The sequence below is a fragment of the Danio rerio genome, chromosome 25 (genome assembly GCF_049306965.1).
Source record: "Danio rerio strain Tuebingen ecotype United States chromosome 25, GRCz12tu, whole genome shotgun sequence".
Lineage (NCBI taxonomy): Eukaryota > Metazoa > Chordata > Actinopteri > Cypriniformes > Danionidae > Danio > Danio rerio.
This window is the reverse complement of record NC_133200.1, coordinates 11,384,891-11,410,000: the sequence shown is the minus strand read 5'-3', so window position 1 is coordinate 11,410,000 and position 25,110 is coordinate 11,384,891. Positions and strand designations below refer to the sequence as shown.

Below are 25,110 nucleotides of genomic sequence, written 5' to 3'. Positions count from 1 at the left end.
CAGTGGTTGAGAGAGCTTAATGTGCTGCAATTTAAAAAAACACGTGCAATTCAAGAGTTCCCACTTAGATATGCTTGGCACTTATAGCAGGTTTGGCATGCTGTCCCGGGAGAGAACCCTGAGCTCGGAGATATTTGAGCCCAGGGCTCCCGCCCGGTCTAGAAGCATATCAGGAGAACCGAGATCAGGTAGGTCTCGATCGCTCCCCCTTTAGAAGGGGAGAAAAAGGAGGAGATGGGGTGGAAGGGGGGATTCTTCCAAAATGAAGATAGTGCAATGGGGAGAAAGTGATCCATTTATACTAAGCTAGGATCATTCTGATTGGATTATTACTGATTACGGATGAGTGGCCAGCGGTGCACAATCATATCACGTGCTCCTCTCGAAATTAGTTTATGAAACTTCACTTCAAGAGTTCCCACTTAGATATGCTTGGCACTTATAGCAGGTTTGGCATGCTGTCCCGGGAGAGAACCCTGAGCTCGGAGATATTTGAGCCCAGGGCTCCCGCCCGGTCTAGAAGCATATCAGGAGAACCGAGATCAGGTAGGTCTCGATCGCTCCCCAAAAAATGCCTCTAGCTCGGGACAGCAGCCGAGTATTTCAAAGAATTTCCCCCAAAAAGCTAGAAAGTTTTTACTATATCCGGCTGCTGGATATAGTAATTAAGGAATGAAGAAAGAGTAGGGGGCTCCAGTTGGAGCAAAGTTTGAAACTGACTCCTGTGGAAGCCAGAGCGGGGGAGGGGGTTGGGTGGAGACTAGTGAAGGGGGGCCATAAGGGGTGGGCGGGGTTGGCTCATTAAGAGTCAAAAATGCTCGAGAAACACTCCAAACAGAGATAGAGCAGGGAAGTGGCAGCGCTATATATAAATATATATGTATATATGAGAGAGTATATATATATATATATATATATATATATATATATATATATATATATATATATATATATATATATATATATATATATATATATATATATATATATATATATATAATGGGATAATCTAAGGCCTGGAGGGGGTGATCAGGAGACTTCTGAGTCAGAATGGGCGCTGCGGGAGTTGGGTGCAGCAATTTTTTATTTTGCCATCTCTAGCAGAAATCGTGAAGTGTGATTTGGGCGGTGGAGATTTCTGCTAGAGGGTGAGTGGCAAGTTTGGCCAGACTCTTGCTGGAGTCGATGCTCGTGGAACACTCCGACTGGAGATGGAGCGGGGAGTGACAGCGCTCTATATAAATATATATCTATAAACGAAAATCCATAGATATACATATATAATGAGTTTCAGTGGCCTGGGGGGGGCAGTGACTGACCCCTGCGGGGGTCGGCGCCCGGGGAACAGGGCAAGCTGGCCTACTCTAGCAGGAGTCTGGGAAAGGGGATTTGGACAGTGAAGACTCCTGTTAGAGGGTGACGGGATAAGTTAGGTGCTCGAGGAACACTCCGTTAGGAGATGGAGCGGGGGAGTGACAGCGCTATTATAAATATATATCTATGTACAGGTGTATATAGATATATATATATAAATAAAGATTGCTAAGGCCTGGAAGGGACGGTGAGACGACCCCTGCGGGGGTCGTAGCTCGGGGTAACACTTCTGCGGAAGTCAGAGCTTTAGGGGGGGCGGGGTCCGGCAGGAGTCGGGAAATGGGAGGGGGCTGTGAAGACTCCAGCGGAAACGGCCCGGGTGGCGGGGTGACGGGGGGCTTGGATGAAACTCCAATTACCTATGTGGCTGGGGGAGGAAACTGAGTGTTACTCAGGCTAGAAGGAAGAAAAAGAAGAAGGTGGCTGGGTCACACCCTCGCCCTTGAGTGGATGTGAGATTATGGCTGACAAGAGCCATCTGGGCTTCTTTGGGGGGCCAGTGGCTAGGACGCATGTCTTGAAGGCATCAGGTGACCACCTTTCTAGGATCTGGATTTGTTGCTGCCCTTTGTACTTCTGTGATGGCTGCTCATATTCTGAAACATAGTATAGAGGAATAAGAGAAGTAATTCAACACCTTTAATACTTTTCCCACACATTTAAAGACCTTATCACCATTTTCAATCAAAAAAGCTGGCGAGATTTATCTTACGGAATATTTACTAAATATTAAAATGTAACAAATGAATCCAACTAAACATTCGAATACAGACACATGTATATTAAAATCTTGCCGATTCGACAGGTTGTCACCTATAGAGCTGCAGACTGATAGTGTTGCAGTAAACAAGCGGCAAGCTGTCAAACCTTAGTAGAATTTTACTGATTACGTAACTACCTAGTATCCTGATATTCACGGCTTGAATACAGTCAAACTTTAGCATACGATGATACCTTGTTCAACAATAATGTATTACCTTGTAAAGGAATCTAAGACTTTCTAATACTTTAAGCCCTCAAACTCCTCTATATTGACTTATCAGCCCCCAACACTTTCTGATACTCCGGAGACACCCTGTGTAAGAGTGACTGAGAGTTGATCTGGGGGATACCTGTGGAGCAAAGAACTGCTATAAGCATCTCTTAAATCAGAATCGTGTGACAGGGCGATTGTGTCATCTATAAATGGGAAGAAGAGGGGGGGGGTGCAGAAGGAGAATGAGGCTCGGCGGAGCGACTCTGCTATAGCGGAAGTACAAATGATAGTCAGCATTGGAGCGTTATGAGTGCTAAATATTGTCAATAGTGATATGAAGAGTAAATGGGGGGGGGGGATATGTGAATATGGTATCAAGGGTGTGGGCTGTATAGGCAGAAAGTATCTTTGCGAAGAGTGTAAATGCATTAGGAATGGATGAAGAGTGTGATGGGTTGAATGAGGGCAGTTTCAGGAGCTGGCAGTCTTGAACTCTAAAATGGAAAATAAGAGAGAATTAGAAATGAAATCTTAGCAACATGGCACATGTACAGCAGACATGATTAATTGTATTGGCTGATATTCGTGGGAGGAGTCTTCATAAGCGTATGGATGATTGTGAATGGAAGCGCCTTTGTTAATGCATGTTCCAATACTTAATGTCACAATGTGCTAGGGTTGTAGAAGTGGGCATTTGTCCTCCTGCAGGGTGGTAATTAGAAGGAGAACTGAGCGTATGGGGCGTTTCTATGCTGGAAGTCCAGGAAACCTCTTGGAGAGCTGGTGAGATGATGATGGAGTGGAGTTTAAACCCCTTACTGATATAGAAGTTTTTAAAACTCAAATGTATTTAACACAAAGTATAAGTATGAAAGCTACTCCATGGCCAGAAATGTCCTCCTCTTGTTTGTTGCAGTCGAGCAGGAAATTGTTTTCTTACTGTCATTATAAACTGACTGACATTCAGGTGTATTGATATGAGAGTCACAATTGGCGTGATACAAAAGGGTTACTGCTTGATGTGTAGGTTGTCTATCACTTGCTGGGTAATACTCATTTCAGAATTTTATTTACTTTTTTTTTTTTTATATATATATATATATATAATTATTAATAAAATGTAAATATATCAACTGCCTACATCAAACTTAAAAAAACGATGTTGCCACTTAATAGGAACTGTGTGAATGTAATGTTTATCATGGCTTTACTCCATCCATGATAAGTAACATGTCTATAATCTCAACATGATTATTTGGCCGGAATCAAAGTCTCTGCACGCAGTCCATTCATGAATTTGTCGGGAGAGAAGGCGGGACCGTCTCCAATTTTGGAAAGCTCATTGGATGGTGATACTTCCTCTTTAAGCTATTGGCTCCTTGGAGTCACGGTCAAGAGTTCAGAGTGCAAAGGCCGGCGGCCATTTTGTAGATCAGATCGCTACAATGTTTATGCGTGAAAGTATGGCTCCACTCTCACCAGCAGCTGGTTTGGATATCAGTGCACCTTTTCAAGGATGTATATCGACGAATGAAGGTGTTATGGAATAATGTTTATGGATTAGATTGCCTGGTCATTTGCCTTCGAACTACTTCAGCTATCAGAATGTTATGGATCTGCTGACCAGCGGGAGGCTGAGAGGTGAGTTCTTCATTTAAAGCGTTCTATTCACGCTGATCTCGCCAGACTTCCCTTTAAAGCATGCACGTTACCGAAAGTGGACCGTTAACGTTAGGTGATCTGTGAGTTCGGCTTCTCTCCGGTGGCTTGAATCGCCGGCGTCATAAGTTTAGACGAAGTTGTGGCTTGTGTAGTGAAGGGCAGATGAAGTAGAAGATGGAAGAGTTGATATGCCGGCTTCTTGCGGGGATTCTGGCTCGATTGCTGGCGAGGCAGCTGCTGGAGTTTAGGGGAGAGCGGGGTTCTGGTTGGAGAAGTTGTTGTTGTTGTTGTTGTTGTTGTTGATTGTTTGTTCTTCCATGCCAGAAGGTTGAATGATGCTGAAGCGTAGTTTAAATGCTGGAGCGTTTGTAGCGGGAAGCATTCTTCCAAAATGAAGATAGTGCAATGGGGAGAAAGTGATCCGTTTATACTAAGCTAGGATCATTCTGATTGGATTATTACTGATTACGGATGAGTGGCCAGCGGTGCACAATCATATCACGTGCTCCTCTCGAAATTAGTTTATGAAACTTCACTTACAAAAAATGATAGCAAATTAAGAAAAGATTTTCGTCAGTTTGACAGCACACGTGCTGAAAATCTCTACAATGCATACACATTACGCTCTGCATTTTCTCACAACATTTGCAAAAACATCGGAACACAACGGAAATGTTTCAAGGGGACCATAAAACATGACGGACGCCGCTGTGCCATGACTGAAGTTGTAGGTGATCTTTGGAAGATGAGTTTTTTGTTTGTTTATTTTAACATCCGGGTTCCCTTGTCTTTTGTATTTTATTAGTCTAAAAACCATGGCTGCGTCCGAAACCGCCTACTACTCAGTAGGTACTGCATTTGAATTTAAACGTATTTCTCGGCCGTTAGAAAAGTACGTTCTATACAGTATGAATGTGAAAAGTGTGAATGGAATTCGGACGTACTACATCCGCCATTTTGTCATGGTCAGGTGACCTATCTGCGTCAATAGACCTTTTTCACAGCGGAATTGAACACCGGAAGCGCCCTTCGAAGCAGTGTATCGATATTTCCGGGTTCGCTAGGAGTCGCAGAGACATGACAGCCTCGGGACAGCGGATGACTTTCTCACGGTCAACTTTGCCATAATTTGGACAGGAAGATATTGTTCGGTGAATGTGTAAAACTGCCTTAATAAAACAGCATTTAAAAGATGATACCGATTTGCAGAGTTTGTGCAGAAAACGTGTCTTACACAGCGTTTGCAACGTCAGGTTCCAGTAAAGTGCACAACCAACAGCATAAAATCTGCTCATTCAAGCCATTCGTAAACCAGATTAACCTTGCTATTTAACATCCAGCAGGATGACTTTTATGTCAGTAGTCCCGTCTGTAAACTGTGCTAACCGCTTCCTTCCTTTTTATTCAGAGTCAGATATAGTGAATGGCGAGTTGCTATCGGTTAATGCATTACAGGTTGTTTAATGCTCGTGAGGTTTTCTCAAGTCTGGAAACACGTTAGCTCTTACTTTTTTATTATTGATTTAAAGAACAGCAAATAACATTTTACAATACAAAAATGTACATACCAGGGGGTAATTATAAATAAAATACAAATATACAAAATGTAATATAACATATGTAATAATAAAATACATGGTAGAGTTCACACATTTTAAAGTGGGTCGAGTTGATACTGGTATTGTACAAGCATATTTCAGTCATCAATACCTTAAAATCTGGTTTCATATTAGTAAATTTACATTTTGAATGTACAATTTTGTTAACAACATAAGCAAATTAAATAAATAAAACTATTTTCCTCAAGATTAGGATAATCAAGTAAAGCCCAAATGTACATATATCCATAATGAAAGAGGTTTTGAACACAAAAGAATCGTTATTAATACATTTTGCAGCTTACCCCATAAGCTGACTATGTACAATGCCAAAATAAGTGTAAAACTGTCTCCTCATATTCGTTACAAAAATACAATTTACATCAATCCCACTTTTAAATTTTTGCAAACAATGTTTTGCTGGATAAAACTTGTGGATGAGTTAATAGGACATTTCTTTATTTCTATTTCTAACATGATATTTCTGTGGTAACAGCCAGACTTTTCTTCAATTCACCCTTTAATAAAGACATATAATAAAATTGAATATAAGGTACAGTAATGATTTCTTTTTGGAAAAGAGTATGAATAGCTCTATCATTACTCTTGGTATTTAGTAAAACAAAATTTGCCGACATAAGATTTAGTAATATGAAAAGACGATGCATCAGAAGGATGGTCTTATTAATACCTCTAAATAACATGAATGAATACCATCTCTGCAGGAATTGAACCAATAACAGTTGAAAACTTGCTGGGTTATTGAGATTTTGTAATAAAGGAGTTAATTGTAAGAAAAGTATACCATCTTTATTATATAACTGACTAAACAAATAATTTTGCTGTCAAACCAATTAAAAAAAAGAGATTTGCATTTGTATGAACTGTCTATTCCAAAATAAGCATGATAAATCATGCCTTATAGATTAATGACCATGATGAGCACTTGTTTGTGGAAGGCAGATAGCTTAACTGGAGTTTTGTCTATATTATAATTACTCATCAAAATAAACCATAGACCATCAGTTTTTAATGAAACAATAATCTCCGCTTTGAAATGCATACAGCATAAGAATGTACTCCCGCATATAACTTGAAACGGCATTCAACCCCCTTTAATATTGTCATCCATGATTTTCCCTGTCCTTCGTCTTTCGGGAGATCGTGGTCATTAAAGTAAGAGTGTCGTTTTTGAGTTGGAGCAGCTGGGAACGCAGCAATCACTGCGCTGAGATGACCCTGCCATTCTTTCTTGCTCCGTCGCATTGAAACCGGATGTTGTGGTACACTGCTTCGCTTACCGGAACCAGGAAGTGTGAAAAAGGCCTATTGCAGCGCTTTACTCCCATTCATAAATTCGCTCGCGGGGCATCATGGGATAGCGCAGCATGCATGGGATGCGCACTCTAGAATCTCGCCGGAAGTAGTAAGTCATCCGGGTACTTCTCGCATACTGATTTTCGAATTCTATGAATTCGGACGTACTACTCGTCTTGCATACTGATTTTAGCGTACTATATAGTATGGAAGTATGCGGTTTCGGACGCAGCCCATAACATAAATAGCTAAGTCCGTCACATTTTATGGTCCCCTTAAAACATTTCCATTGTGTTCTGTGCTATTTGAAAGTGTGGTGAGAAAATGCAGCACGTTTTATTAATTTGATTATTACATTATTGATGATTATTAGATCTTTAATTAATTTGCTGGCATTTTTAGTAATTGCACGTGTTATCTTAAATTCCAGCATGTTAAGTTCTCTCAGCCACTGTCAATTTCTAATAACTGATTTCTTGTATTTTTGCCATGATGACAGCACATAATATTTATTAGATATTTTTTCAAGATTTTAGTATTCAGCTTAAAGTGCAATTTAAAGGCGTAATTAGGCAAATTATTGTAGAATGATGGTTTGTTCCGTAGACAATCTGGAAAAAATACTGCTTAAGGGCCGATCAAAGCGATAGTGCTTTTCCGTTTCAAAAACACAAGGAGCAGCATACTTATTTGTTGACCAAAAAAAAGCACTTTTATGTCGTTAGGCAATGACTGAATCAGCTGCGTAATGTGCGCGAGTGTTACCGTTAATATTAATATAATTAAAAAATGTAATAATATTGTGATATTCAAGACTTGTGATTCATACAACCCTGCATAACTCAAAACAGCAACCACAAGTCTCTCTCCAACTTCAAAAGTCTGTGTATTTGTCTTGACAACACAAACACTGCAGGCACCTCAACAGAAACCCTGTTTTTATTTGATTGGAGAATGAAAAGACGCGACTGACATAACGAAAATTTTCAGCTCAGAGTTGACTTTTTTCAACTGCGAGCACACGGTGCACAACAGCAAAAATGTGAAGCGCAGCAGGCATTTAAAACATGAGGTGTGCAAGCCGCATAAGCAGTGTGCATAATGCTTGCGGTCGTTAGTAAATCGTTCAAAAAAGGCATGTTCGAAGTGATCGCGCCCTAAGTAGGCAAAAAACATTGACCTTAAAATGATAAAAAAAAAAAATTTAACTTCTTTTATTCTAGCCAAACTAAAACAAATAAAACTTTCTCAAATAAGAAAAAGTATTATAGAAAAACCTAAATGAAAAAGAAAAGAAATTCACAGGAGAGCTAATCATTTTAACTTCAACTGTAATTGAGAATCATGTGAATGAAGAGAAATCTAAACCCTGCTTTTTAAAATTTGAATCGAAATTTGAAATTTAATCAGAAATAGGACTACATCGTCGTGACACTTTGCATGATCTTTCAGTAGTTCGAATTCTAACGAGAACCTGCAACGTGCACCAACATTTAGCCTTTTCTCCAGCTATCCTCACAAGTCGCATTGACCTGTTTTATTCATGACGACCATCGAATCCAGTTCTTCAATACAATCCCTAATCCCCACTCCATTATTCAAATGTCTTCCGCACAAGGATCGTCAGCAATCCACCATTGAAATGCTAATGCGCTGTTATGTATCTTCTGCGGACTTCTTGGAAGCGCAGTGAAATGGAGCTTTGAGGTGAATATGTTTCTCAGCGTGTTCTCAGAGACGTCAGTCGTGTCCTTGCGCTGTTTTTCTCTCCTCTGACAATGGGCTGCTGCATTCACCCTGATCTTAAGCCTCATCCTGCCTCACAACAGAGCTAATGATTTATATTTTGTGATGTGTCCCATTTCCTTTGATGGCGGTGTTGGTGGAGATTGCTCTAAAAGCACTAAAAGTCAGCGGGCTTTAGCTTGTTATTGGGGGAGTGTGTGAGAGGATTTCTGACACCGTGTACTGGTGTGACCTGACATGATGGATCCCGAAAGGAAGAAAGTGTACAGTACGTCCGTGTTTGAGACAAAATTACTCGTTATCGTCATCGGGAAAAGCGTTGTAATGAGTAATGCTGAAATTCGATTATGAGCTACCAAAGTTGAGTGTCATGACGGAAAAATGTTCAGCTGGCTGTCTAATTTTCTTCTTTTTCTTTCCTTCCTTTTTTCTTTCTTTTATTGAACGTTTTCTTCATGGAAAGGTATATCTTTATACCTGTTTAGTTATTTAAATTACATAAATGAAAGATTAACCAAATATAATTTGCTTTATTTTTTGTTTTTAATTTTTTATTTTTTTGTTTCTGTTTTTGTAAATATACATAATAAATATATAAAAAATATTATTGTTTAATTTAAGTAATATGTTTTTATGTAATAAATATTTAGAAAATTTAAAAATATATATTTTTATTTTTGGATAACATCTTATCTACTTTGAATTTTGATTACATCTAACAATTAATAAAAACATAGTCAATTAAATTCATTCTGGACTGGTTAGCATTGTTTATTTTCACAGTAACTATGCTAAAATTATGATTTTAAAGGTGCAGTATGTAAATTTAACTCCTGGTGGTTGACCTAGGTATTGCATTCCTGGATCAAAACACACGCAAGAGCAGGTTGCCAGATTGACGACACCAACAACAGTGTGCCAGACTGTCGAGCCAAAAGGCTAATTCGAATCGTGTTCTAAATAAAAGTAACAGCTCGCAAGAGAAAGACTATTCTCCATATCGAAAGAAGTTTTTGAAATTTATATATAGGAAACGTTTTTTTTTTTTTTTTTTTTTTGCAGCTGAACAATAGAAAACTGACAATGATCACCTCAGGTACACCTCATGGGCTTTATTCAGTGTTAAATGCTAATGTGAGTTTGAATGCCATTGCATGACATTGATTGCCATACTTCTGAAAGCAGCAGCAGATAGCTTACCTCAGATTTTAAAATTGAAATTGAACTTTAGAACACATATCAGTGATTAGGCATGTACATTTAAGAATGTTAAAGAGGTTTAATATGTATTATTACAGGGCTTGACATTAACAATGTGGGTAGATTTCAGCTGTGGTGGGTTAGACAAACACTCCTACTAGCCACTTTAGCTGGTTGAAAATAATTTTTATACTGTACTTTTCCTAAAAGCAGGGTTCTACAAAAGAGATATGCATACAAATGTGATTTTAGAATCGAGAAGCAGCATGACTGACTAAAAAAGCATTCGCAAAAGCAAAAGAAAGCAGCTTAATACCGAATGAGAGGACATCACTCGCGCGTGCAGGGGATGTGATGCTCGCAACCGTGCCTGAAAACACAACTGCTGTTATCAGTTCTCAGAAATGAACTGGACAAAAAGTGATACTCCAGCAGCTCCTGCTACTTTCATGCGCTTCAGACGTTTTTTTTTTTAATTTCAACCAATCATTGAATAGATTATGTGCCTTACATTAGCTGTGTGCACATGACCATCCTTCTATCCTTCTAACATCCTTCACACATGGTCCGTTTTTCACCTGCTTTCTTTTGCTTACAGTTATTTTGGTTGATATGGTTAAATGATCATTTTTTACAATAACATTGCTTTAACAGGAGATTAACTCCCCATTCATGTGTAGTTTACTGGTGATCTGGAACCTTTAGCCAGGACAGATTACTGTGCATAGGTTTAGATAATATTTTTTTAAATGTCAATTGTTTTTTTTAAGAAAGGTTTTGTTGAATAAAAAGTGCATGCATACAGCTATATTTTGCTTGTTTTGACACATTAACATTTGTGCCTAAGAAATAATTAATTTTATTGGTGTGGTGAGCGATAAATTTGGTAAATCCTTCATTTTAAGCCCTGAAAAGTCATGAAAAATAAAAAACTAATCCCAATGCGACACTATGAATTCACAACCCATTTGCTTCGGCACATTAAGCAAGTTCATACACACAAAAAAGGGAAATGAATGAGGGCTCATGTGGACAACACAAAGTCTAAATCAAGTAATTTTAGCATATCTTTTCCCAACAACAAAAGTGTGGCTAGTGAGAATAGCGAGTGGCTAGTAATGTTGGAAAACTACTAGCCACAGTGGCTGGTGATCAAAAACGTTACCATCAAGCCCTGATTATTTAGATTATAAACCTGACTATTTCGTTGGAGTGCAGTAAGTGCACTATTCTGTGCTTCTGAATGGCTGTATTTAAATTTCGGTTGTGTTTCATCTGGTCCAAATTACTCACTGCGTATCTTATCACATAGCGTGGGGGTCACCAAACTTGTTCCTGGAAGGCCGGTGTCCTGCAGATTTTAGCTCCAACCCTGATAAAACACACCTGAACAAGCTACTCAAGATCTTACTAGGTATACTCGAAACACCTAGGCAGGTGTGTTGAAGCAAGTTGGAGCTAAACCATGCAGGGACCTCGGCCTTCCAGGACCGAGATTTGGTGACCCCTGATGTAGCAAGTTGTAGGACATGATGTTACAATGTAGCCTGCTCACTTATTGTTTATGTTCAGAATGTTTATATAATTTAATATCCACCTCATGTGGAATTCTTCTTGCGTCTCATTTCGAAGGCTGTTACGGTCCACCGGATGTTGCATTTTGGTCACAGACGCATATTTTGAGAGCCTTTCTGAATGAATGAATGAATGAAATATGCTGTTTTCCATCAAGGCAACCTAGAGTGCTGAAATAAGATTGCCTGTGGCAGTGAGCAGGTTAATAGAACCAAAACAAAGACAGCCGTTACGGCACATAACACACATTTTCGAGGCAGAATATCTGACTTCAGCATTGTTTTTCAGATAAACAAGAATTTTCACTTAGCATGTTGCTTAAATATCTGCAAACATATTATAGTATTTTAATGCTTTAGAAGAGTCAAAAACTTGCATACAGCACCTTAATTATTTAAAAAAAATAATGTCAAATTTGTGAACTTCATGAAAAAATAATGACTTTCAAACTGACTCCTTAAACAGTTCTTCTGTTTGTTGTTGGTCAAACAAACAGGAAGTTTGATGCTTAAGCTAACAAACTACACTTTGATAACACCCTAGAGACACAGTGTTCATATTTTAGGGAGATTAACCACACTGAAGACTGTAAATGATGTGAGAGCAAAGTTTAAGTCTAAGCAAAGTATTTAGCTTATGTATTTTACATTGTGTAAACATGTTCCTACCTGAATGTGTGCCTGAGCTGTGCTGTTTGTAGTTAAACAAACAATATGAAGTGATTTTTTTACACACAGACTCTTAACTTAAACTGCCATATCTCACTGCTTACCAAATTATACCCCTGATTATATTACGTTTCATACGAGAGTCTTTTCTTGACCTTGTGTACAGTATAACCTAATCAAACCAACCTAACCGAATTGGAATCAGATCAATTGGGTGCAAATTAACGTCTAAATTATTTGTCTGTATGCTAAAGGCCAAGAGCAGCATCACCGCATGCTTTTCATGTTTTTAATTAAATGTATGTTATTATCAGAAGAGACCTGCTATACAAAATTCTCTTTTACATTTAAGCACAATTAGATGATAAAGAGGTTTAATGCTCACCTGAGATGTCTGGGGGCTTTATTTTACTCTCTTTCTTCACAGTATATTGTAAGTCAACTTGACAGGGCTGTAAAACACATGCAGATGATAAACTTTGATGATGAGGAAGAACTGAAGTAATATGTGAGTGTAACAGACAATAAAACCAAAACACATTTTTGGTCCTGAGAGTATTAGATGCCTTTTATACTACAGTTGGTTTTGGTTTTAAAATGGCGTTCTAGAATGTCCAGACTGGCGTAATTTTTGAGACTTAGAAAATCAATCTACACTATAGCAAAAAACACATTCATGCTCATTGGGGATGTTAATTTTTGTACTAGTTGTGTACTAGTCATATGGGAAGAGTTTATTGGTGATCAAGAGATTAATGGTGGATAGCCACGCCTCTGTTTTCAAAAATTTATATTTCAGTCCATATACAATAAAATAGTTCACTTGTGTTTTCAATTTAATACAGGATCTTTACATTTTCAAAATGGGTAGAAGATGCAGAGTAGTGCAGTTTCCAGCCGTAACTGTAACAAAACCGAAAATGTACAAACGTAAACAGCATCTCAGTCACACACAACTGCTAAGGCTTTACCCTTAATATGAAAAGTGGGTAGGGGAGCGGCAACTCATTTGTGTTTAAAGATATGCATACAAAAACAGCCTGTTTTTGCTTTTCAAAAATAGTCATCTACACAGCACAAGCTCAATGGGAAAATGTGCCCAAGGATACATTTCTCTCAATCAAGAATTCTTTGGGGCATCATATGGCGGCAGTTTTTGAGTAAAACAAATGCTATGGGGTGGTACCACTCACCGTTTACCTCAGTATGGACAGCTTTTTTGGTGTGACTGGTTTGCTTGATGGCTCACTGCGAACAGCAACAGACTTGGGAGGCAGAACAGGGATTAAGTCAGACGAAGGACAGTTTCAGAAACAAGGAAAAACTACCCCCTACCCCAAAAATTTGACTCAACTTGCTACAGAGTTTTTTTTTGTGTTGACTCAACTTAGGTCCAATCTCAGTTCTACCCCTTAAGCCTAGTTCACACTACAGGATTTTAAACATCAGCAGATCGCTGTGCCGTTCACACTACATGACCTGACTTTGTGTCTTTTAATCTCTGTGGTGTTCACACTACGCAACACTCCATGAACGATCCACAAGAGGGGGGTCACACACTACATGATCTGACAACAACTCATTCCCCATCAGTTCATTCAAGCTACCAAACCACAGCCAATAAAATTTTGAGGGAGGAGTCGTCAGAAAAAGCTGAACACTATTGGCTGCTTGTGTGCGGATTACATCACTGACAGAGTTTCAAGCTTTGGAGAAAGCATTTAAAAACATCGTCATATCAGCTGATTTATCAGCGCATTATTCACTCATCTGCAAGGTTCGAGTGGATAGATACACAGAGAGTTTTTAATTTTTCTAATTTTATAACTCTTTGAAATAAAACTAACATATTTATAACACCCTGGCGTTTTCTAACTATTAGTGTATTTCTTTCTGACATTGTTATTTTTTTTATTACAAAACAGTAAAGAACTGAGCATTTCTGCCTTAAATTACCATATTGGTTAAAATGACTGCATGCATGTCTAATACTTTTCACTGTGACTTTAAATATGTGTGCATTTTCTTGCCTAGCAATTTTCTGCTAACATAAACAAAACTTTCTGATGGCAAAAACATCAATTTACTTTAGATATCTTTCAAAACAGCATATTATGTGCTGTGAAATAGCTCCTGTTTGAAAGTGAAAATGAAAGCCAAGACCTTTAAGTGTTTTAGTATCTTAACTACATATTTATAGGCTGTGTTACAAAAAAAGATTATATTTTTAGGGTAATGGTGTCATTAAATATGATGCCAGACATTCAAAGCTTAATTTTAATATCTCAATAATAGCTTTGAATGTAAATATGTTGTGACAGTATGGCATTTTATATAAGAACCGTCAGAATGAGCAATATGGTAATTCTAATAGTTACAGAATTCTAGTTCCACTGTTAATATATCCTCCTCTCATGTCTGTGCTAACGCAGAATGAAGCGAGTGCAGCGATGCCCATTCTGACCAATCACAGATGTTTCTGCTGAGCTCCTGAACACACAGGCACGCGGCTCATGCTGATATGCTCTCTCATTGGCTGCAGCTCGTCACTACATCTGACCACACGTGGGGTTGAGTCGGCCGACTGCTCTGGAATATTTAGCATGCTGAATGTTGGATTTCCGTCTGCGAGGTGTCGGCGACGCGTCAGCGAGCCTCGTTGATGCGTTGTTCAGTAGTTCACACATAAAGAGCGGCGAGCGCCGAGCACCCGCAGATTTCTTCCCGATCACAGCCCGATCTGTCGGCGAGCTCGTTAACTTCCAAATCGGGCTCAAATCAGGCTTAAAATCCTTTAGTGTGAACTAGGCATTAGCCTTTCCCCTCCCCCTCGTTTAGCGCTTTCACGCCAAGGTGTAGGGCTGTCTCAATTCTCTTCAGCTTAAAGGCGTAGGGCTAAGGGGAAGGGGTGAATACCCCTTCGAAATAAGTTTTTTCAGAACCACACTGGAAACCAAGGGGTAAGAAAATTTCCCAGAATACACAAGCCACAACGGCAGAATCACTGTACCTGGACGTAAGGAGATCCACAAATTAGTATTTTTTATCACTATTATTAATTTAAACAACAAACTAATTTTAACTGCTTCGTGTTTTACCGTCATACTTAAAAAAAAAAAAAACGCTAAAATAAAAACCGCTAAATTTTGCAATCTATAATACATAATTATAACTCCTGTGCATCCAATAACATTCTGACACTTGATGACACTCGAATACCCTGTCAGTAATGTCTAGTGGCTGGGAATTATCTTTTTACAGTGTCTACTATAATGTTATTGTTGTTTTGGTGTTTACATTGATGAATATGGCCACTGTGTTAAATGCACAGTATTACGATCTTATTGCCACATTAGATCGTTACGATAACATAATTTATGCCTTCAGTGATGTTTTGAAGGCAAATACCAATAAATTGCACAACTGGAATAACTACAGCAGTCGCGATCGTCACATCTTATATGAAGCAAGAGATCGCGATGACATACGTGTGCAGGTGCTGCAGTGCTGCCCCAATTCTTAGGGGTACATGTTGAAGCCCTTCCTCTTTACACTTAGTTGTAAGGGCCAAGGGGAAGGGGTAGTGGTACAACAATAGAATTGGGATTGGGACTTAATGTTGAGTTCAGACTGCATGATTTTAGCCCCAATTTTGACTTGCCGACAGGTTTTGATAAAATGGATGAATTCACAGACAAAACAGTGCTCGTTCACGTGATTAACAATCACAAGGAGTGAACTATCAAAGATGCCATCTGTGAGAAATGCAGATGAGTCGATAAATATCTGGAGCTGTCTGTGATTCAGATCATGACATGTGAAATGTGTTTTGATTGAAAATAACATCGGTGATTACCTACAGCCAATAAGAGAGCAGCATCCACTAGTGCGGGTATCAACAGGCCAGCGGGAGGGTGGGGGAGAAGTTAAGGGCTTCTTTTGGTCTATCGAGTGGAGAAACTATGACGTCAATTTGTATGCAAAAACCCGGAAGCGAGTTAGCATTTTAGCAGTTCCGGTTCCCTCGTCCCAAAGTCAATGAGTTTTTTCAATGGGATGTCAGTTAAATCACTTAAATGAAGTTCATGGCTGACACAAACTCAAGATACTTTCACGTTTTATTCTACGACATTTAACACATCATCAGTTACATCACACTCTTGATTTTTTTAAATCGGTTATGCTTCTTTAAATTGACGGTTGCTGTCAAGTTGCTAAATGGGACTACAGGTGGTCTCAGAGACATTATATGTCATGGGGCTAAGCAAAATAAGTAATTTTTCTACCCCACTTAAGGCCCCTTTCTCATTATGTAGTTAATAATAAAATATATATTATGTGACCTTGTGCTGTTTCCATGCCACTTTGTGTTTGGCTGTGGACCGAGACAAAGCTGTCGGCGATTCTTCCTATTGTAAAGTCATGCAGTGTGAAACCCCCTGCCACCGATCTATCCTACAGTGTAAACACAGCAGCAACAGAACGCTACCCAAGATAGTCATGCAGTGGGAAAACCTCTGTGACATGACTACTTTGAAAATCATGCAGTCAGAACTCAGCATAAATCAAGTCAAGTGCAGTACTTGGGTTGAAATTTAAGTCAACTCAAAAAAGCTCTGCAGCAAGTTGCCTTACAATTTTGGGTTGAGGCCCCCAAGACTCTATTTGAGATTGCTAAAAATGTACACAGTGCCCTGTGGATTTATGAAAGCAAAAACTAGAGACAAAGTAGCCCATGATACATACTTCTCAGGTCTCAAAAATGTAGCTCTGGGCACATATTTCCAGTGGGCCTGGGTTGCAACTAGAACATGTTCATAATAATAAATGATCTGTTAGTACTCTAATTAAATGTTTTGAGCTGAAAGATGAGACATATGTTTACTATATTTTATTACATTATTATATTTTGTCCCCTTTAAGTACACACCTTTAATGCTCCTAAACATTCCTGCATTAGTTTTGAAGTTAGGCTCACATTAATCGAATGTAATGTTAACACACTTTTGTTATTTAAATTTATCTTCTACCGCATGAATATGATAAATCTATTGAAAATATATTTGACTGTTTTTCTTTTCTTTAAATGGCTTAACTTGAAGTGCTGTAAAAAATAGGAAAAATGTTTATTTTAAGGTAGTGTATGAAATGTTGCCATATGGCAACAACGTCCAACAGCGGATCTAACTTAGAAATTTCAAATTTAAAACTTTCCTCATAATTAATCATTTTGTTGTTTAAAATGATTTAATTGGTGTTGCAGCGTTATGAGCTTTAACACGGATCTTGTTAATGACACCTAATACATTCTTTCCAACAACTCATATTCCAACAGCTTTCATTCATTCCATTCTGAATATTATTAAAAACAAACGTATTGTATTATCATGTACAGTATATAACATACAGTAAATATAAATATTTCCTCCAGTAAATATTATAACAAATAAATATCAAGTCTAGTATATCCAGATGCTTCCGAACAATGTAGCTACTAGCTAACAATGTTTATATATATTATACTAAATCTTATTCTACACCTGTCTTATCCGCCTCTGAGCTAACTTACCTGAACTTTCTCTATTAAATTGTCCAGTCAGCATCATTCTCATGGTCACTAAAACCCATCTCATCCTCACTTTCATCTGCAGGAAGAGCCAGTTTCGTCCTTTTCTTGTTTCACTTACCATAGAACATGGTGGTGCTCGCTAATACACAGTTCTCTGTATTGATATGTATTGAAAAGTAGTATTGCCATATTGCAAATGCCATTAACACATGACTTATCAACATTATATTACTAGCTTTCATGTTGTTACTGTTAAAACTTAAAAGTTCACAGCTGACCTTGCTAGCAAGCTAACCCATCGCAATATTGCACATTCCACTAGGACAGTGTTGCCATTTGGTAACACACACATTTGATCCGTTTGCAAGAAGCTAACTTGCTAAAAACATTTTTGAACTGTGAATATGTCATCATAACTTACCAGACGTGATGTTTCAGATTTTTTTGTGGATCTGACATAATTTGATCCTTTGTTTTTATTGATTTTTACATTTGCATTCAGCAACTACTCACAATAAACGCCAGTCTGTCACAAATCACGCACCAGAAAAACACAGCACATCATTGGCTCCACTAAGGTCTTCTCTTTCCAACAACAAAAAAATATGTTGGTCTTTAAGAAACAAGGAAATTAACATAAGTATCATGTTGCCATATGGTGACACCGTGCAGTAGAGGGTTAAAGAGCATCACTGACATTTTTCGGTGTATATTTGGAGCATGTATAATATAAATATTAACTTTTCATAACTCTTTTTTTAAATCAATGACCTGCCTATATTTATGGAGCATGTTAAATGTAATTCTTTAGGCTGTACATTTTACATAACCAATATTTGTTTATTTTTGGATTTAGTTTTTATTTCTTTAGTTTTTTTTTTTTTTTTTTTTTGCAATCATATAGAAAACGACATTACCATATTAATGTTGATGATACTAAATTAATTAAAATGAACGATAGTAGCAATTTTGGTGGCTTGGCCAATGGCATATTAGTTTTGAGTATGACACCTCATCCTTTGGACTTCAGACTTGTTTTTGGATTTGCTAACAAAACTGCAATCTTAACACAGCATGAGGCCTTGCATTTGAGGGTGAAAATAGACACTGTTTAAATATAAAATAAAAAATGTAAAAGACTAATTATTAACTTGTTTCATGCAGTCTAAAACCACTTTTCTGTTGGCACTTTAGGCTCTATTACCTTGCCTTGCGCTAGTTTCATCCCTCTAGCTAAACACAACAAGAGTTGCTCTTTGTATCTTTGTTTCCATCGGAAATACGGCAAGCATATATGCTCAGCAGAGGTGAGAAACAGACAGCTGGAAACAAGATACCCATCAAAAGTGACAATAATGTTAAATGATGCAAAAAGAGGAAGTTAATAGACTCTAAAATAAACTTATTTTACAAAAATAAAAAGGGTTTATGATACCCACTAGGTTGGTCTCCCTAGAGACACGTCTAAACACACATAAAATCAACTAATATATGTGTCGAGAATAGTGAATTTGTAACTGCTGAACATGATTTAAACACTAATGTTGATTACAGGGAGCCTCAGAGATTCAGAAAATAAACAGAATGTCCACCGAAGATCGGATACATAACTATAATAAGTATGAGTCAGTTGTGGTTATCAGTTCATCATGCGTCATAATGAGTCCAATCCCAGTTTTCTTTGATGTGATCTCATAATAGACCTGAGGGACAAAGAGACGCGTGACTGTAATTAATTTCTGTGAAATGCTAACACTTATTTAATGCACCCATTAAAAGTCAATATTCTCATTTCTTGGAGAACAAATGAGTCTGAAATTAATACGTCATTCATGTTACAAGAGGCCTGAGGAGCTAAGCACTAAAGCTTTTTTGTTTATAGTAATAACTCCTTTTGCAGACCTACTTGGTAACGTTAACTTAAATCAGGATGTATGGCATTAAAATTTATTTATTGTTACATTTTTAAAACCTAATTACGTATTTGTTTAGTTAATTTAAAAAGTACAATTTATTTCAATAATATTAATTTCTGTTTTTATTGAGTCTTTTAATGATCAAATAAACTGTTTTGTTTGCAATTGAATTTGACTAAATTTATTAGATACGATGTTCAATATGTTAAAACAAAGAAAATAGAGGATACATGTAAGAATTATAAAATAAATTCAAAGTAATATCTAAAAATATTACAAATGATATAGGGGAGATTCTACCAGAAACGTACATTTTCACTCCTAAATTGTGACAGGGCCTGACTTTTAAGCTTGTCATCCTCAAAAAAAATAATACAAAAGCAAGCATAAAATCATACAATTCAATGATAGAACGGCTCCTTCATCACTGTCAGCTTCTCCAAATGATGTCACTGCCTCAAAGGTGCATCCCATGCATTTTATGTTAAACTTTATGCAGATGTGACAGGACTGACCGAAACATGGGGACAATTGTAAATTTATTTGTATCATATATTTGTGTTTATGTGTAGAATTTATTTATAATTTTTTATATTTTTTTATCAATTGATGTGAAGGATAACAACATAAACTTGACATTTTTTTTTACGTTTTTTTCCTAAATAGCAGTATTTAGCATTACAACTCTATTTACTGTAAGTTTTAGGTTCAATTAGGCTGAGGACCAGGACAATGACAGTGTTTGTAAATTTGTAAAGTGTTTTATAACAAACTGAAATCTGAGAAACAAATGATTGACATATTTCTTTACAGAACAGTTCATTTGGGAAATTTTTGGAATGAAATACCATTTAATTCACTGTATTTATGTTTTTATTTCAGGGACAGATAATGTAGGTTTCTGATAGATCAATGGGTTCATTCTACGTTATACTTACAATGCTCTGCAAACCAAACACTAATAACATTGTAATTCAGCTATGAAAAGATTCGTATTTCAGCTATGAAAACGTTCTCAAAAATAAACATTAAAAGAAAGTTCTAGAAACTAAAACTTAACATTCTTAGAGCAATTTCTTCTTACATTCTTTCGTGTGTAAAAAAGGTGCCTAAAAAAAAAGATGCCTAAATCCTGGCCAAGCTTCAACACAATCATGAGTGAACATGGCGGGTTTTTTATATCTCATCTGGATGCAGCAACTTTTTGGACTAACAGACGTTTGAACATACCTGAGTGACAGAAACCGTTTCCATAGCCAGTCACAAGGGGGCGAAGATTTTGCTTCGCTTTTCAGTACTCGACACGCATACTTTGACTAATAGTAGATGTAAGTATCCCAGAGCGTATTAGACCAAACTTGGGTAACTAAAAATATGCCTTTAAGTTTTGCTTGAGAGTTCCTGTCAACAAAATCATCAAACGCCATATTAGTTACCTCAAAGGTCGCGCGTTTGTTTATGTTTATGTACGGAGAATATGTTTGACAGCGAACGTCGCGTTGTAACCATAGCAACAGTAATCTTTTCAACTTCTGTTGTTGAAACTGGTGATTCGTGTTTGTCCATTAGCAGTAACACGGATAACAGAAATGCAACCGCAGCCGGAACTGAATGAAGAGGTTAGTTGCTTGATTTAGTTATTGTTTTGGTGAAGATTAAAACCCTGTTCGTCAGCTCAGGTAACCTTTGGAACAGCACAATACTCCGGCGCTTTCATTTTGAACTGCTGCAGGCCTGTAGCCAGGGTAGTCGGGTGGTTCGGAAGACCCACCCCTCCCTGAAAAAGCCCAGAATCTGTCTCATATACATGAGCTCATTGGTACTATTTTGACAGCTATGTTATCATAGTTAAAATCACTCATGGAAAAAGGCTTTAGGACCAAGTGGAATCCTCTGTTTGCTGTCACTTCGGCGGAACTTCAGCTAATCACTTTTGACCAATGCTAACAAATATTTTAATTTTACAATCTGACTTTCGCTGCTGTATTGTTTTTAAATAAAGAAAACATTTTACAAGTGACTATTATTCAAGAATTTGGACCTTATTCTTGAAACAAAAAATGACCATGAAGCACAAAAAGCAGACCATGTTAAATTTAATTTAAATACTACTTTGGCTATTGTTGTTATCCATGAATTTTCAAATGTGCTTTTTTTAATGAGAGAGCATAGAAAAATCGCTCTTCATTATTATTATTATTATTATTATTATTATTATTATTATTATTATGTTTTCATAATTTTTTAAATTCAAAATGAATAAAGTCGAATGTGCTGGTCAGTTTGTTATTTGCCTAATAAAGGACAATGGGCCACAGTTTTTAATTTAAAAAATAAGTATTTTTATATTTTTTTTATTCTAAATCTTCTGGAAATAATTTTGGTACATCAAAAAGTGTGGTTATAATGACCATCTGACAAGCTAATCCAGCTAAAAATTGTGCTTAAAATATCACCTCTTTCTCCAGGCTGGCTATGGCCCTTAACTGAATGTTGATTGATTCTGACAAACATTTTAGTTATATACCAGTTTATTATTTACATATCTCAAAAATCACAAACATTTCCTTAAGCTAACATTACTGACTTAAGCTAACGTTAATTATTTAAACTGAACAATGTGGCACATTTTGAAAATGTTCAGATTAATCGTTGTTTAGCTCATAACATTTTTTTAAAAATGGTCTAAATCCTAAAGTTACTGAAACCACGTTTCTCCTAGTTTATTAAGAAAAACTCAAGACTCTTTGAGCTCTTTAAGGCTAGAGAGTTTAAGGACGTTTAAGGAATAAAATGAAGGGAAAAGAAATAACATCAGTAATAAGTACAGTGAGTTGTATTAGCAACATTTTAAAGTTGTAGAACAAACAAATCTAAAAAGCCTAAGGTTTGAATTGTAGTGCAAATAGAGATATACACAAGTTAACATACATTTGAGAAGCAAACTGTTTTGTTTGCTGTGAAATTTATGATAATTAAGTACGTTTGTGGTGGGAAAACAACAAATATCTGCCAATGGGTTCAGAAAATAAGGCAAAACTAGTTTTAAAATGTTAATCTGTTTATTTATTTGGCATTAACATCACATTTATGCTAGAAAAAAAATCCATATGCATTTGTATAATTGTCATAGCAGACTTGCTAATTTTCAGCATCTGTTCAAGGGAGGATAGGCCTATACAGTATAACGTTATTAATATTAAATTCTTCTTGTTTTAACCCTACCCATAATTTTGTCGTACTTTTAAGAAACAAGACTTCATATTGTTATTTTGCATCCCATTTATCTCGGTTTAGATAATTGCATTGGAAAAGACTAAGCTACTGAGAAAGTACAGAGATGTTGTCGTTATTAAATTTAGGACTTTCTGAACTCCTGTGAAACTGAGCAAGAAATGGAATGATATTGAAATGTTTGTATCATAGGTCTTTGAAACATCTTCTACCATGAAAGTGGTAAAGCTGGAGAAATCCGCTCACTCTCGAGCTGTTTTCAGATTACTCATTAGTATGCATGGGACACCAAAACCAGATTTAAACCTTGCGGATGACTACAGGTAAGCTTCTTGTTCTTCAGGAAACATACTGTAAAGCTGAACTGCCTGTAAATGACATACACACTTATATTATCTGATTTGATTCAAAGAAAGACAATGAATAGTTTGCACTCTGCTCCATCTCTTCAAGGACTTCGTCACCAATAGCTTCCATCGTCCATCCAATCTGTGAGGGACATCATCAGGAAGAAAACACTCAACAACACGGCTCTGGGGGAACTGAGAAGCAGATGAATGACACTGTCACGCAGACTCCAATCAAACGCACAGAAACTGACAATAAGCAATCTGAGAGTGCTTTCCATCAGCAAAGCCTTTTGAGAAGAGCCATCGGGATTCTTCTCATCTTCTTCTTCATTTTTGGAGTAATTGTTTTTTTCATGGTCACCAATCAGTATTGCTTGAGTGACTTTGTAAAACTGTGCTGTGTTAAAAGGCACAATCCGCCCGTATGAACATATGAACACAGTTTGCATTCAGAACACAATAAAGCATGACAAAATGTGGTTTGAAAAAGTGTTTATTGTCTTCTGATTTTTTTTTTGGAATTTGGTAAAATGTCAATAAGCATGGATCCATAAAAACAAAGGATGGTCTTGAAATACGTGACTGGAGAAGGCGCAAAGGTTTTTGCAATTACCAACGGCATTAACCTCTTCACCTCTGCTAGATGAGGTTATAAGTAGCAAAAAAAAAAAAGAAGAAACAGCTGTTTGTTAAAGGATATATATATATATATATATATATATATATATATATATATATATATATATATATATATATATATATATATATATATATATATRTGTGTGTGTGTGTGTGTGTGTGTGTGTGTGTRTATGTATGTATATATATATATATATATATATATGTGTGTGTGTGTGTATATTATATATATATATATATATATATATATATATATATATATATATATATATATATATATATATATATATATATATATATTAGGGGTGTCACGATTTCGATTAAAAATCGAAAAATTTATGCTCAATTTCGATTATCGAATTAAAAAATAGAATCGTCGATGCTGCCACACCCCCATGTCACGTTAGCTTGGCTTGCCAAGCGGGAAAAAAACATGCTTGTTGAAGTGCTTGTTAAACTGCAGAAGCAGGAGACCCGTCGACAGAACTTAAACCCTCTCCTCTTTCAATGAAGTTGCCGGTGTGTAAGCATTTTGGATTTCCAGTGAGTTATGTTGACAACGTTCGTGTTGTCGACAAAAAAAAACACAGTTTTGCAAGCTCTGCTATGTATGTATTAGGGTTCGTCCGATAGACAACACCAGCATCGCGATCCTCCGCCCACCCCCGTTGCAAATCCGCTCGCGAAAAGTACACACTCAGGCCCTGTTTACACTGTCTTTGTTTTTAACTGACTTTTTAGAAAGACAACGATTTGACATCCACAGTGGCGTGTAGCATTTTTAACGATTATGAAAAATTATTAATCGAGATAAACGATTATTGCATCATATACCGCCCTTTTCCAGTTGTACATGTGTTGCTCTTTAAAGCGTGAAAGACAGCATGCTTCTGTGTGTGTGCGCGGCGTGCACACGCAGTCAGAAGCATGCGTTCAGCATTCGGTCTCATTCACACACTGATCAGAGCGCACACATCTCATCTTAATGTGAACGCTTTAATGGTCAAATAGGTGTCAAATTGTGGTGTTTAGTGATTATTCATATTAACCCTCATTTGTGTAATAAACAAACGAGTTGAGAATCAAAAGACACGTGAAAAAGAAATCATTAAAGTGACAGCGTGCAATTCCTGCTGCCGCCTGTGTTTATCATTAATCAAACAAAACTTGAAAATCCCTCACTGCTCTGGGCTTTTGTAGCTAGTGTTTTTCTGACAGTGAAGATGCTTAAAGCACAGTTTGTTTCATATTTTTATTCTATTGTATTTAATTCTCTTTCCTTTGCA

General features: G+C 37.0%; 1 long non-coding RNA gene and 1 other non-coding gene across 3 annotated transcripts; one reads left to right on the top strand and one right to left on the bottom strand.

The window, feature by feature from the left end:
* Positions 1 to 3,784: 3,784 nt before the first annotated feature.
* Positions 3,785 to 23,676, top strand: si:ch211-107e6.5. Of its 2 annotated transcripts, none has more exons than XR_001797651.3 (3): positions 3,785 to 3,991; positions 23,028 to 23,158; positions 23,289 to 23,676. It is a non-coding gene; the product is annotated as a si:ch211-107e6.5 (transcript). The 2 variants fall into 2 exon arrangements; XR_011008745.2 differs by lacking the exon at positions 3,785 to 3,991 and adding an exon at positions 20,766 to 21,220.
* On the bottom strand, positions 11,438 to 17,521 carry LOC141380904 (uncharacterized). Its single transcript, XR_012400272.1, has 4 exons — positions 16,408 to 17,521; positions 13,310 to 15,269; positions 12,502 to 12,568; positions 11,438 to 11,618 (listed from the first exon to the last, which is right to left on the bottom strand). It is a non-coding gene; the product is annotated as an uncharacterized lncRNA (long non-coding RNA).
* Positions 23,677 to 25,110: the final 1,434 nt, after the last annotated feature.